Raw genomic sequence first — 12,945 nt, 5'->3', positions numbered from 1 at the left:
GCTGATCTGCCCACCTAAGCCCCCCAAAGTGCCTGGGATTACAGGCATGAGCCACTTCGCCCAGCAAGCCCTTCACTTTTAATCTATGAATATCCTTTAATGTGAAATGAATCTCTTGTAGACAGCATATAGTTGGATCTTATTTTTCATATTTATTACCCTGCCTTTTGGTTGAGGAATTTAATACATTTATATTTAAAGTAATTCTTCCTAGGTAATAACTTATTAATGACATTTTGTTCATTGTTTTCTGGCTGATTTGTAGATTATTTATTCCTTTATTCACTTGCTTTCTTCCTTTGCAGTTTAATTGCTTTCCGTGGTAGTATACTTTAGATTTTTTTGTTTGTATCTTTTGTGTATCCATTATAGACTTTTGCTTTATGGTGACTTTCATAAAACATCTTGCACTTATAACAGGCTATTTTAAGATGATAATAACTTAATTTTGATTGCATACACAAACTGTACACTTTGACTCCACTTCCTCTCACATTTTATGTTTTTGTTCTCAGTTAAATCACATATTTCCCCTTCCCTCTGGTCAGTCCCTGGAGATTTATCTTCTTTTCATTTTTCTTTTTGGAATATAGTCCCTGATTCTTCATTTTTCTTGACTCTCTGTGTTGGTTTCTGTGCATTAGATAATACAACTACCTCTCTTAGTCTTGTCATACCTGCCTCATGTAAAAGAAGGATCTCACCAATCTCTTAGGCCAGAGATTTTTAGGCACTTCTCAACCTTTTGTGTCTGTCAAGATTACTGCCTCTGATTTTGGTAGCCACCTGGACCTTATGATGTGCCACATCCATTCAATACCCCAAGACTGACAAGGTGGGAATGAGACTCTCTAGATGTAGCTTGAAAGGTTGGGGTTGTTGAATGTGCATGTAATTCCTTCTATCTTCTTAATAAAGTTAATAGTTATAGCAAACCACCATGGCACATCTATACCTATGTAACAAATCTGCACATTCTGCACATGTATCCAAGAACCCAGAGTAAAATTTAAAAAAATAAATAAATAAAGCTGTGTGTGTAGGTTTATCTCCCGCTGTCTTTGAACTGAGCTGGGGAGATGGTCCATGGCAAATGCCTCCACTCATGTTCAGGCTACATCCTCTGATCCTTGTGAAATTGTGCTGAGAATGGGACCACTGTATGCATACTCTTTGTTTTCTGGGACCTGGAACCACTCAAAAATATAAAGTCCCAAAAACTCCCAGAGGTATATTGCTAAGGAGACAGTCCTTCTGGTGGGAGCTATAGACAACGTGGAGGCACTTGATGCATGGCCAGATTCCTTCCAGGAAGCATGGATAGGTCACTGGGGTGAGCTGAAGGGAAGGCTTGTAAAGTGCCAAGCTCTGCTCTGGCTGCCAGAGCACTATAGCTTATTTTCCTCGTTATCTTCTGAAACAAGTTTGTTAGAAGCCAGGCCATTGAGTAGCCATTGGAAGCGTATGCCATAAGCCCCTTTAAGAGCAAAAAGTGAAGCTGTATATTTCCACCTTTTTCCTGCACTGCTCTAGAGTGCATAGGTGTTTTCTTGCCTGTTTAAGGGTACCTTTGTGTTCTGTGATCTAGGGAGACTCATGTATGCTTAGTTCCTTACATTTCCAGATCTTAGTTTTTGGATGGAGTCTTTGGAGGTAGCTGTAAAAGTTGGCACACTCAGTGCATGACATAAATCCCTTCTAAGGAGAAACAGAAAGCTGCATTTTTAGAGCCCCTCTTTGCATTGCTCCTGAAAGATGAAGCCCCTGGAAGTGCTTATGTGCCCATATAAAACTGCCATTTTTTTCTGTAGTCTAAAGAGACTCGCATATACTTAGTCCCCTCTGCTCTGAGAGCTAGGAGGTTTAGGATGCAGTCCCCCAGGTTAAAGCTGTAAAAGTTGGGGTGCTTTAATGTATGAACAAACTCCTTCTGGTAGGTATTAAGAGACCTGGAGTTATTGCTGGGGTGAACTGTGGAGAGAGCTTCGGAAGTACAGATCTTCTCCTTAGGCTGCCGGAGGGCTATTACTTGTCTGTCCCTTTAACTTCTTGATGCCACTTAGTCAGTAGCCAGTCTGCCAAGCAGCACTGGAATACTATGCATTAAACGTCTTCCAGGGAGACATAAGGGCCTGCATTTTTTTAAGCCCCTTCTCTGCATCACTTCTGGTGGATGAAGCCCTTGGCAGTGCCTGCATACCCATATAAAAGAACCCACTTTTTTCCTGTGGTCTGGAGAGACTCCCATGTGTCTAATTCTCCTCCAAAAGCTAGTGAATTAAGACCCAAACCTTGGGGAACCTTAGAGTTGGAGTACTATCTGTGAGGCCCAAATTCTCTCCCCACTCAGGGAGATGCTGAGTACTGGGGATTCTTTTACTAATTTTATGGTGCAGTGCCCAGGATGGAGTCTCTGCCTGAATGTGCCTCAGCCTTTCCAACCTGTTCAATGTGTATGTTTTTGCAATGTCCCAGTGGGTAGAAATCTCTCTGCTGGTCTCTGACACTCTCCCAGAGGGAACTGATTCATAAATAATTGTTTATTTGGTGCATTTGTGGGTGGCGGAAGAGTCAGGAGCTTTCTATTCTGCCACGTTGCTGACGTCACTCCACTTGTCAGTCACTTTCAAAGGATGTTCATCCTTTCAAAAAAGTGGAAAAAAAACCCACAATGAAACAACCTTGATATTAATAACAGAGAGATAGTGCTCTTTTCATGCATTACTTTGTATGCAGAAGCTCCAGAAATAGATTTTAGCTGTCAAAAAAGCAAAACAGCAAAGGGGAAAAATGGTTTACCCTCAGACTGACAAGATCAAATCAGTGATGCCATGTTATGGAATTACTAGCCCATAAATGTACTGTCAGAAAGATGCTTTAAACTGTTAATCCTGCCAATTTCCCTTACAAAGGTTACTTTCCTTAACACTTAAAGTAGAATGTCATTTACTTGCTTCTATAGTTTCTCCAACTGTTTTCAACTAACAAAATTTTATATTCCCACATAATAATTCAGAGTAGAGTGGCTTTCAATATTTCAATGGTGAACACTTGCAAAAGTAACCAATAATATATAATAATACTTTCTCTTATTTTTCTTCTTTGCCTCCTTTTCCTATCCTTCTCATCTTTCTCTTTCTCCTCTTTCTTTATTTTTATTCTTCCTTCTCTTTTTATGCTCTATTTCTCCTTTTTCCTCCCCCATTTTCTCCTCTTTTTTATCTATATTTTTGCCTTGATGTTTCTCTAAGAATGCAGTTTTTATTGGGTATATGAGAGATTGAGATTGATATGGCAGTATCCCTTCAAGTGTGCTGTTAATGGTCTAGGTTTTATTTATGTGACAAGTTTGGTTTTACTCCACCTCATATAGAGTTGTAGTTTTCATGACTGTGCTCAATATATTCAGGATTAAGTACTCTATTATAAATAATTTATGTTTTCAACAATTGTGGTAAAGACTTGGGAAAATTTTTGTTTAGCCTTTGTATGATCAAAGATAAAATGTTATTAAGAGATGGTTTTTTACTCGCACACTAATGATGCCTCAGATTTCCCAAAAGTTACTATGCTTGGGCCCTTAGATAGTAGTGTGATTTCTGTAAAATCTTAGAGGAAATGGAATGATGAATGAAGAGAAGATGATCAATTCCCAAGGTGTAAATTGGCACATTGGCATGAAGTTGGTGCAAGTAATGAATAAAGGCAAAGAAGGGGTCTTCTTCAGCAGGCACAGCCAAATCACAGGTTTCCTCCCACGCCATGGGGCAAGATTTAGGGTTTCTCTTGCTCCCTGGCTAACCTAGCACCTTCACCTCTTTGAATGTAGTCCCCTTAATGACAAAGAACTTTTACAAAAATTATAAATACTGGTTTATGTTTTGTACTATACCTTTTTATTCTAATTTACTGTTGTCTTTTAAAAAATATGGCACTGGCCTTCAATATCTCCACTAACCACCAATTTGCCAATTCTTGGAGTTGGGATGAGGGGTAACATGTTCTTCTAAGACAATCAGGGAATTCCTGACTCCTACCATTTTTAGTGTCTTGTTCTGAGAGAGATCCTCAGGTTTTCTCTTCTTCTACCAGCACTGGGATTAAAAATTCAGGTTTGAATGGAAAATATCAGGTTCTTAAAATGAATGTAGTCACCTACAGACAACTGTATTGAGTTTAATATTGTATACTAAGGTGTGTATGTGTTGCCTGTTTGTTTACATACATACATACTCAATTGTGTGTTCAACTGAGAACTCTACGTAACAGTCACTGTACCATTAGGTTAGTGGCTACTCAATAAATTTCTAAAGGGGATTAAATGGATGAATACCTGAAAAGCACTTAGTATGGTGTCTATCCATAGTAGTGCTTATTATGGTTATTATAGAGGAGGAAACAGAATCCCAGAGAGGTGAGGTTAAATAACTGGCCACAGCTAGTGGCTGTGTCATATAGTCACTAATTGCTGGAGTTGATTTTTGAACCCAGGCAGTCCGACTCAAGACATTTTCTATTCAGCCACTGTTTCATAGTAAAATATTTATAATACTTAGAGGGGAAAGAAACCCTATGTGCACACTAGTAAGCAAAGGCCAATAGTGGGTACATGGGTTCTATTATGTATTCTTGCATATTATATCCTATGTATTATATACTGATATATTTATACTAAACTTCCATTTACACATTTTTAGTGCAATCATTGGCTATCTTGTATTTCTGGTTGAGAAGGAGGAAAGATTCTCCCCAGTGGTTCTCTCAACGGCAGGTGATACAGTCAATGCGAAATGGGACATAAGGAGAATTTAGTAATTTGAACAGAAGCTTGATGCCAAGATGAGGTAGTATCCAGGGCGAAGAACAAACTGGAAAGAGAGCAACATGCTGGGGTTAAGAGTATGTGTGGGCTATCTTGAATCAGTCTGTTTGAATTCAAACCCTACCTATGCCATTTTCTAGCACTGCAATTTTGTCATCTTACTTAACTGTTCTTTGCTTTGATTTCCTTACTGGTAGTGTGAAGGACAGTATTTACTTCATGGATTTATTGTGATTATTAAGTGAGTTAAACAGACATAACACACTTAAATTACCTGGTGCATAGTAAACACTCAGTTTAATGATAATCATAAAATATTCTGTCATGTTTCCATTATGTGTCTTTACATAGTTTTGGATTACATGTGGGAAACATATATGGAAAAAGTTTCCAATCAAATCGCCATGCGTATGTTATAGTAAAGTAGCTTGTGAGTGTAAGGATACTGTAAATTGGGCTGGACGATGGAAGTGGAGAAGCCAGCTGAATGTGAAACATCATTGACTATACATCCAGCAAGTGGATTTCTAGGGGCGATCATGAACTCCAGGAGCTGCTCAAGGTGAAAAACTACAAATTAACAAGTCTTGCCCAAGGCACAAGAGCTGCATATTACCAAAGGGCTTGGCAAGGAAGGAAATCATACTTGCCAATGTTCTGTCTCCTAAAATAGTCTTACCAGGAGCATTATTGCTTATCTGGAGATGATCACATATCCAGAGGCTGCTCTCAAAACTCCTGTTGATCTCTTGATAGTTAGAGATGAAGTCTTGCATTATAGTTTTCATCTTTACCAGTATCCATGATAATTAAGGTAAATTTTATTAAAATTTTTTAAACCAATCTTTTATTAAATTGGATGGCTTCTCCTGTCATTAGTTTTATGAATAAAGTAGCGCTCAATGGTGTTGCCTATGTCAGAATCACAATGATGTATACATGACATCCCTCATGAAGCTTTTTAGAAATGCATCTTTTCTGGTCTGACCAAAGCCTAATGAATTCAAATTTCCAGAAGGGAAGGTCTAGACCTGAGTATTCTGAAAGAGTTCTGTGGATGATTTGATGCCACACCACTGCCATGGCTATAAATGCTTTACCCTGCCTTGACATTTTATTCCTTGTAGAAAGAACCAGGTGAACACAATCTGGTAAGTCTCAATTGAGTTTGAGAAACTTCTTCAATGTTTTGGTGCCAGAAGATTGAATCTTCTTGAGTTGGCTGGAAGCAGGACGATTTATGAGTGAACCTGATCCTATTGTTTTGATATATGGCACCATTATGGACACTTGGCCATTTCGCTTGATTGTCTGACCTCCAGTGACTGCTAAGGGCCTTGGAAAGTGGGTAAGCATTTCCAGGGATCTGTTGGAGTGCTGAGTCAGAAGCCAGCATTTACCCTTCTCAGACAGCTCCTCCATTCCAAGCAGAGTGACACCTGGCAAGATGTTTATCTTCTTTAAGTTTCAGCTTTAACATTTCCACATTGGGACCATGCTTGCCTCAGAGGGGTTGTTGTAAGAACTAAATGAGAGAAACTATGGGATGCACACAACTTAACACATAGTAGGTGGTAAACAATATTAGTTCCCTCCCTTCTTCTTTACCTCCTTCATATCTCTCTTATGCTCTCTCTTTATTACTAAACATAGTGTGTAGGAGTCACTAACTCCCCTCACTAACCCATTAATGGTAGTTCCCAAGTGCCAAAGTATCTGAATGCATTATCAGTGCAGATCTGGGATTTTCTTTCTCGTGCAACTCACAGTTCACTTGGATATTTTTTATCCCAACATTTGGTTGAAAACTACACAGCTATTGTAAGGACTTCCCATGAATTAGTTCAAATTTCCGAGTTCATTTCTTTGCGGTTCCCTTGTATTCTTAGAGTTGTTTGGGTTCTGTCAGCTCCAGCCATCAGCCCCTTGCTGGCTTTCATGAGAAACTACCAAGACAGCACTATCTTAATTTTATAGCTTTAAGAAGACTTGTGCGATAAGGAGAGAAAGGAGAGGTTGCATTGTGATTGCTCTCAGTGTGACCATCCTCCTTCAGAGCCTTTCCCTGACAGCCTTCTCCTCTACACAACCTCCACAACCTGTGTTCCCCAAACCTGCCTAATCTCTCAGGTAGAAACAGTCCAACATTCTTGATTGAACGTCCTGATACACTTGTATTCTTGATAATGCCATGTCTTGCCTTGACTAAAGGGCAAATTCTGTTAAATGCACCTGAACCAGAAGCCTCTTGAGCCCTTTCATTTCTACAAAATATAAACATAATTTGAAAGATTATTAGTGGTTGTGAAAATGTAGAATAACCACTGTGCAAATTTGCTTGAATGCAACCCCTGCCCTTTTGGGTCAATCTGCTTTTCAATTTGCTGCTTATTATACTGAGAAAGCAGCAGAGAAACTCATGCCTCATTGGCCAACCAAGAGTTAGTTTTCTTGTTTTTAATGCTGTATTAAATTGGAAAACTAGTAATGCTAAATAGTCCCTCCCCACGTATGACCCTCTTTCTGCATCCAAATGACTTTCAAGATTGCATTCTATCATTGTTGTCAGTCTAATTTCATTCACATTTGAGATTTTTCAATGAGGTAGGTTAATCTTCAAAGAAGGAAGGGGGTAGATATGACCTTCATTTCTGAAGTTAGAAGTTTTCCATAAAAATTATTTATATTTTTTGGGGGTATGAAAATGAAAGAAGTCTGAGCTGGTTCCCCTCTCCTCTTTCCTAATGCACTTTCCCTTCTCCATCTTTCCTATTTACTCATTTACTTAAGTACATTAATTCCAGTATCCAAAAGAGAGACTCAACTTCCTCAGGTTCATATCCCGTCTCTGCTTCATATTAGTTACATAACTTTGAACAAGTCATCCCTGCCTTTAATGTATTTTTCTCATGTAGCAATAAGAATACTGCATTTTGCCTGTGTGGGGTTAGATGACTACTTGGCCCAACCTATTTATTCCTTTAGAGTAACTGAGCTCCAGATTCTTAGTTTTATTTTGTACTGAAATAAAGCCTATATATATTTCCTGGCTTTCCTTGCAGTAACATGTGACTATGTGATCAAATTCTGGACAGTGGAGTATAAGAAGTGGTATATTCCACTTAGAATATGTGTTTTTTACTTTTTGTTTATAATTAATTTATTTAAAAAGTAAGAACCCTGGGACAAACAATCATCAGCTTCCCAAATAAAAAAAAAATGCTTCCAAAATCTTTGCATGTTGATTCTGTTTGAAGAGCAATGGAATTGCCTTACATGTGCCACTCATGACAGAAGCTCTTGGATTTGTCTTTAAAGGTAGTGGAAATGTGCCTGTTCTTTCCTGCTCCCTTCTCTGCTGACTGGATGTGGGGGCTAAAGAGAAATCATCTGTTTAACTTCAATGAAAGGAGGTCATGGTGGATGAACTGGTTCAGTGTTCCATGGTGTTAACCTAAGCTTTTCCTCTGTTGCTGCTCATCCATGCACAGACATCGCAGTGCTCCGTTTTTTCTTTGTCATATTCAGCAATTGTTGAGATTGTCTTTTGCTCACTTTTAAAATTCCTCTCACTTCACTGAATTTGAGAGCAATCTGACTTGTTCACTACTGTATTCAAAGCACCTAAACAGCAGTTGCAACATAATAGATGCAAAATACTGCATCTATTGAATGAATGAATAAATGAGTGCTGAATGACCAACAACCAGTTCAGGGGATTTCTAGCCCAGTGGGTCAGTGGCAGGCGGTGACAGGAAGATGCTATGTCCTGTTGGGTGGCACGAAAGAGCCTCCATGGACAGTGTTACCTAGCGGAGTGATGGTTGTCACTGTCAGAGACAGGCAGTTCAGCTAAGTAGCAGTTCAGCTAATAATGCCTGTTGGATGTGGCAAAGTGATGGGACATTAAATCTATTGGTAGAAGTGTTCATGAACACATGTAAAATATCTACTTAGATACATAGGCATGCCTGAGGGGGGAGGCAGAGAATGCTTTACATTAGTGGGGACAACAGTCCAGTGATATTTGAATTATTGTTGCTTTTCAGTGGCCATTTGTGTCCACAGGCTGGTAATAAGTGAACATTTGAGATATAACCGTCATAATATACAGCTTCAAAGATAAAGTCAGCTTTGCTCCTAATCGTCTCTACCTTGCTCAGTGTTGAATTCTTACACTTGCTATTTTCCTTTGTGCCTGGCTCCTGCTTTCCTCCAAACCCTGCATGGGGGTGCCCCTTCCTCACAAATCTTGAAGGTGGGTCAGAGGTTCATTAAAATTGTCTACTTTATTTGCCTCCTGTTTGTCCCATCCATTAATCATGGAGCTCAGCCTTTTCGTTGGATGTACCCTTTGCCTTCCTGCTCTCTGATTCACATGGTTTGCAGAGATAATTTATGGTTAATATATGTTTTGTCCGACTCCGCTTTGAGTGTCTGAAGTGACCCACAGGGCAGTGGTGTGTATACAATGTGTGTGGGAGGGAAGCAGAGATAAAATGCTCTTTGAGGAATTATAAAGTATAATAAATTATTTTGTGCTTCACCTGACTTCTCCTTCCCAGCCACGATATCATCATGTGAAGGGAGGGGGATGAAGAGGAAGGAGGAGGGTGTAGGCATTTATGAATAACATTACCTAGTTCACTTTAAATAATGCACAGGAACTGCTGCCAAAGCTAGAAATGAGAAAAAGAGATACAAAAGGCAGCTATGGCCACATTACATTGAAAATTTGTAATTTGGAATAAGTTGCTGACAAAAGAGTCAGAAGAGAATCTGCCATTGGATAGAAATATCCATAGAAGAATGGTTTACTGTAAAAGTATATAAAAAATCAGGGGAAAAATCACTGGAAGGGGGGATTTGCTTTATTGTTCAACATTATTAGCACACAGACTTTTTTTTACCCATTTCTCTTTCCTAAAAATAGGAGAAAGAAATAGCTCCTGAAAACCCTAGAAGGGTGTGGTATTGATTTTCTTGGTGCCAATGTGTGTTTGGGATTTTCTGTCTTCAATAAATCTGTCTGGAAGTAAGTCATTGCACTCTTGGATTTTCTTTTTATTTTTTAATTGCATTTTAGGTTTTGGGGTACATGTGAAGAACATGCAAGATAGTTGCATAGGTACACATGTGGCAGTGTGATTTGCTGCCTTCCTCCCCTTCACCTATATCTGGCATTTCTCCCTAACTCCCCACCCCCCACTGTCCCTCCCCTAGTCCCCCCAACAGACCCCAGTGTGTAGTGCTCCCCTCCCTGTGTCCATGTGTTCTCATTGTTTAATACCTGCCTATGACTGAGAACATGCGGTGTTGATTTTCTGTTCTTGTGTCAGTTTGCTGAGAATGATGGATTTTCTTTAGTGAAAAATGTTTTATGATTTTTTTGGGGAAGGGAAGAGAGGTACAGTGTTTTTGAAAGAAACATAAAGCTAATATGACTCTTAAATCCAAATTGCTCCATACATTGCAAAGGCTCATGGATTTGTCTGGTGCTAGGAGGAGCATGAGAGATCACACAAATCAATCCATTTGTTTTTTAGGTGAAGAATCCGAAGAGGTCGAATGACTTAACACATGATCATTCAGCTCTCTGTTGGACTCCAAGGTGGGGATGAGTCCTTGGCTTTTGACCTACAGTATATTTCTTTCGTGTTGAACTGAGTTGACCACAGTCAATCCTACCTACTAAAGCCCTGCCTAATCTTATAAACCACAATTTCCACTCAAATATTTGACAAGAACAGTACAAAGAGAAAGTAAATACTGGATTCATGGAAAATCTCCTCATATATTTATATATCTCTATGTATCTATATATGCATCATGCATGTATGTATGCATGTATCTATTAATCAATCTATCTTTGCTGTATAACAACCAAGCACCAAAAAAAAAAAAAAAAAAAAGAAAAGAAAAAAGGCTACAGGGAAATAGACCAAGGAAACTTGATTGGGAATCCGTGGATGTTTGATGTTCATAGGCAATTCATTTTGGTGTTAAGAATTTTTCCCTTGACATATGAAGAATTTATGAAACTCCACTTATTTCTTTGAGGTCAAATGTGCAGCTTTTCATGATTTCCAGATGATAAGCTCTTTAAAATGTTTATCTTTATGAGTAATAATTTTCTGTCTTCCATAGACTCTGAAGCACATAATTTTCACAAATCTAACACATTTAAATATCTTTTCCTTGCATTTTTATTAATTTATTATCTAACAAATCAATTGTATATCAGTTTCTATGCATTCTAATCAGCATGAAATCACCATAGTTATTGAGTTCTTTTCATCTAATGTATAGGAAAGTGAAAAGGAAAAAGGTTTTCAACCAAACCTTCTAAAATGAGCTTTCGTTTATTCATTCTTTCAGCAAATCTTTCCAGGTCCTGTGCCAAAAGTTGAGTGTACCTCAATGAACAAGTCAGTTGTGGTTGCTCCTTCACTGAGCTTATAAAACTTTGTATGGATGACAGATATTGAATAGCCAAGAGGCTCAGAGAAGCTAAGAAATAGATAGCTTTAAACAAGGCTCTGTCGAAATTCAAAACTTCCTCTCCCCACTCCCAGCATTTCCACTATGCCATGATAGCACTGTCCTAGGTGCTGAGCATGCAAAGGATTTGAAGCTATAGTCTATAGTCTTGTTGGAGAAATTGAATATATACATCAGAAGAAAAATACCAATAGAGACTAATGTTCTAAGGCAATACTTTGTGAGTTACAATATGAGTGAAACTACAGGCTGAGATGGTTGAGAAAAACCTCTTTTGGGAAACATGTCCATATGGTTTGGCTGTGCCCCCAACCAAATCCCATCTTGAATTATAACTCCCATAATTCCCACATGTTGTGGGAGGGAGCCGGTGGGAGATAACTGAATCATAGGGGCAGTTTCCCCCATGCTGTTGTTCTCCTGGTGGTGAATACGTCTCACGAGATCTAATGGTTTTGTAAGGGAAAACCCCTTTCGCTTGGTTCTCATTCTCTCTGTCTCCTGGCATGTGGAAGCAAAGAAGTCCCTTTGCTCTTCCTTTATCTTCCACCATGATTGTGAGGCCTCCCCAGCTATGTGGAACTGCGAGTCCATTAACCCATTCTTTTTCTTTATTAATTACCCAGTTTTGGGAATGTCTTTATCAGCAGTGTGAAAGTGGACTTACACAGATATTTAAGTGGGTCCCTGGAGGAACTGCAGATTTTTGATGAATGGATGGGATAGAACATGGTGAGGGAGTGCATTTCACATAGAAGGCCTAGGGTTGTATGTGCCTAATTCAGTAATTTGACTGAGTGGTTAATTCTTTTAGGAGACTGGTGGGAGAGAAGATTGAAAAGCTTCTTGGAATCCTTGAATTATTAAGATTAGGATTTGGATTTATTCTGCAGTTCAGGGATCAGAAGACCTTTTCTTTAAATTATAGAATTTTAGAACTCGAGGACCTTACCATCCCCGTGGCAACCACTCAACTCTGTTGTTAGAGTAAAAAGGCAACCACAGACAATAGGGTTGTGACTGGGTGCGACTGTGCTCTGATAAAACTGTGCTGACTTCTGCTGTAGTTAATGGTAATACATTAAAAGCGTGTAAGCCCTACAGTTACAAACTGGTGTTGGGGAAGCGTGATATGGTAGTGTTGTCTTAGTGAGGAGAAAGAGAGGGATAAGCCAATTTAAGAAAATCAACTAGAAGATTTTTCCATTGATGAGTTTCAGAGAATTACAGGAGAAAATATGGGTGGCAAGAGAGGAACAGGTTCTAAACAACAAAAAACAACAAGAAGGACAAATGAAAAACCTCTTTTTTCTTTTTTGAGACAGAGTTTCGCTCTTGTTACCCAGGCTGGAGTGCAATAGCGCGATCTCGGCTCACCGCAACCTCCGCCTCCTGGGTTCAGGCAGTTCTCCTGCCTCAGCCTCCCGAGTAGCTGGGATTACAGGCACGTGCCACCATGCCCAGCTATTTTTTTGTATTTTTAGTAGAGACGGGGTTTCACCATGTTCACCAGGATGGTCTCGATCTTTCGACCTCGTGATCCATCCGCCTCAGCCTCCCAAAGTGCTGGGATTACAGGCGTGAGCCACCGCGCCCGGCCCTGAAAAACCTCTTATGAGGAA

At 39.3% G+C, this 12,945-nt stretch overlaps 1 long non-coding RNA gene and 1 other non-coding gene across 2 annotated transcripts in view; one reads left to right on the top strand and one right to left on the bottom strand.

The window, feature by feature from the left end:
• The window catches only part of LOC128928850 (uncharacterized), a 315,424-nt gene that overhangs the window by 99,643 nt on the left and 202,836 nt on the right, over nt 1-12,945 (top strand). The window lies entirely within an intron of this gene.
• Nucleotides 7,996-8,127, bottom strand: LOC118145391 (U11 spliceosomal RNA). Its single transcript, XR_004730507.1, has one exon. It is a non-coding gene; the product is annotated as a U11 spliceosomal RNA (small nuclear RNA).

This window comes from Callithrix jacchus, chromosome 8 (assembly GCF_049354715.1).
Source record: "Callithrix jacchus isolate 240 chromosome 8, calJac240_pri, whole genome shotgun sequence".
Lineage (NCBI taxonomy): Eukaryota > Metazoa > Chordata > Mammalia > Primates > Cebidae > Callithrix > Callithrix jacchus.
Note: the sequence above shows the minus strand (reverse complement) of the source record. Positions and strands in the feature narration are given on the sequence as shown.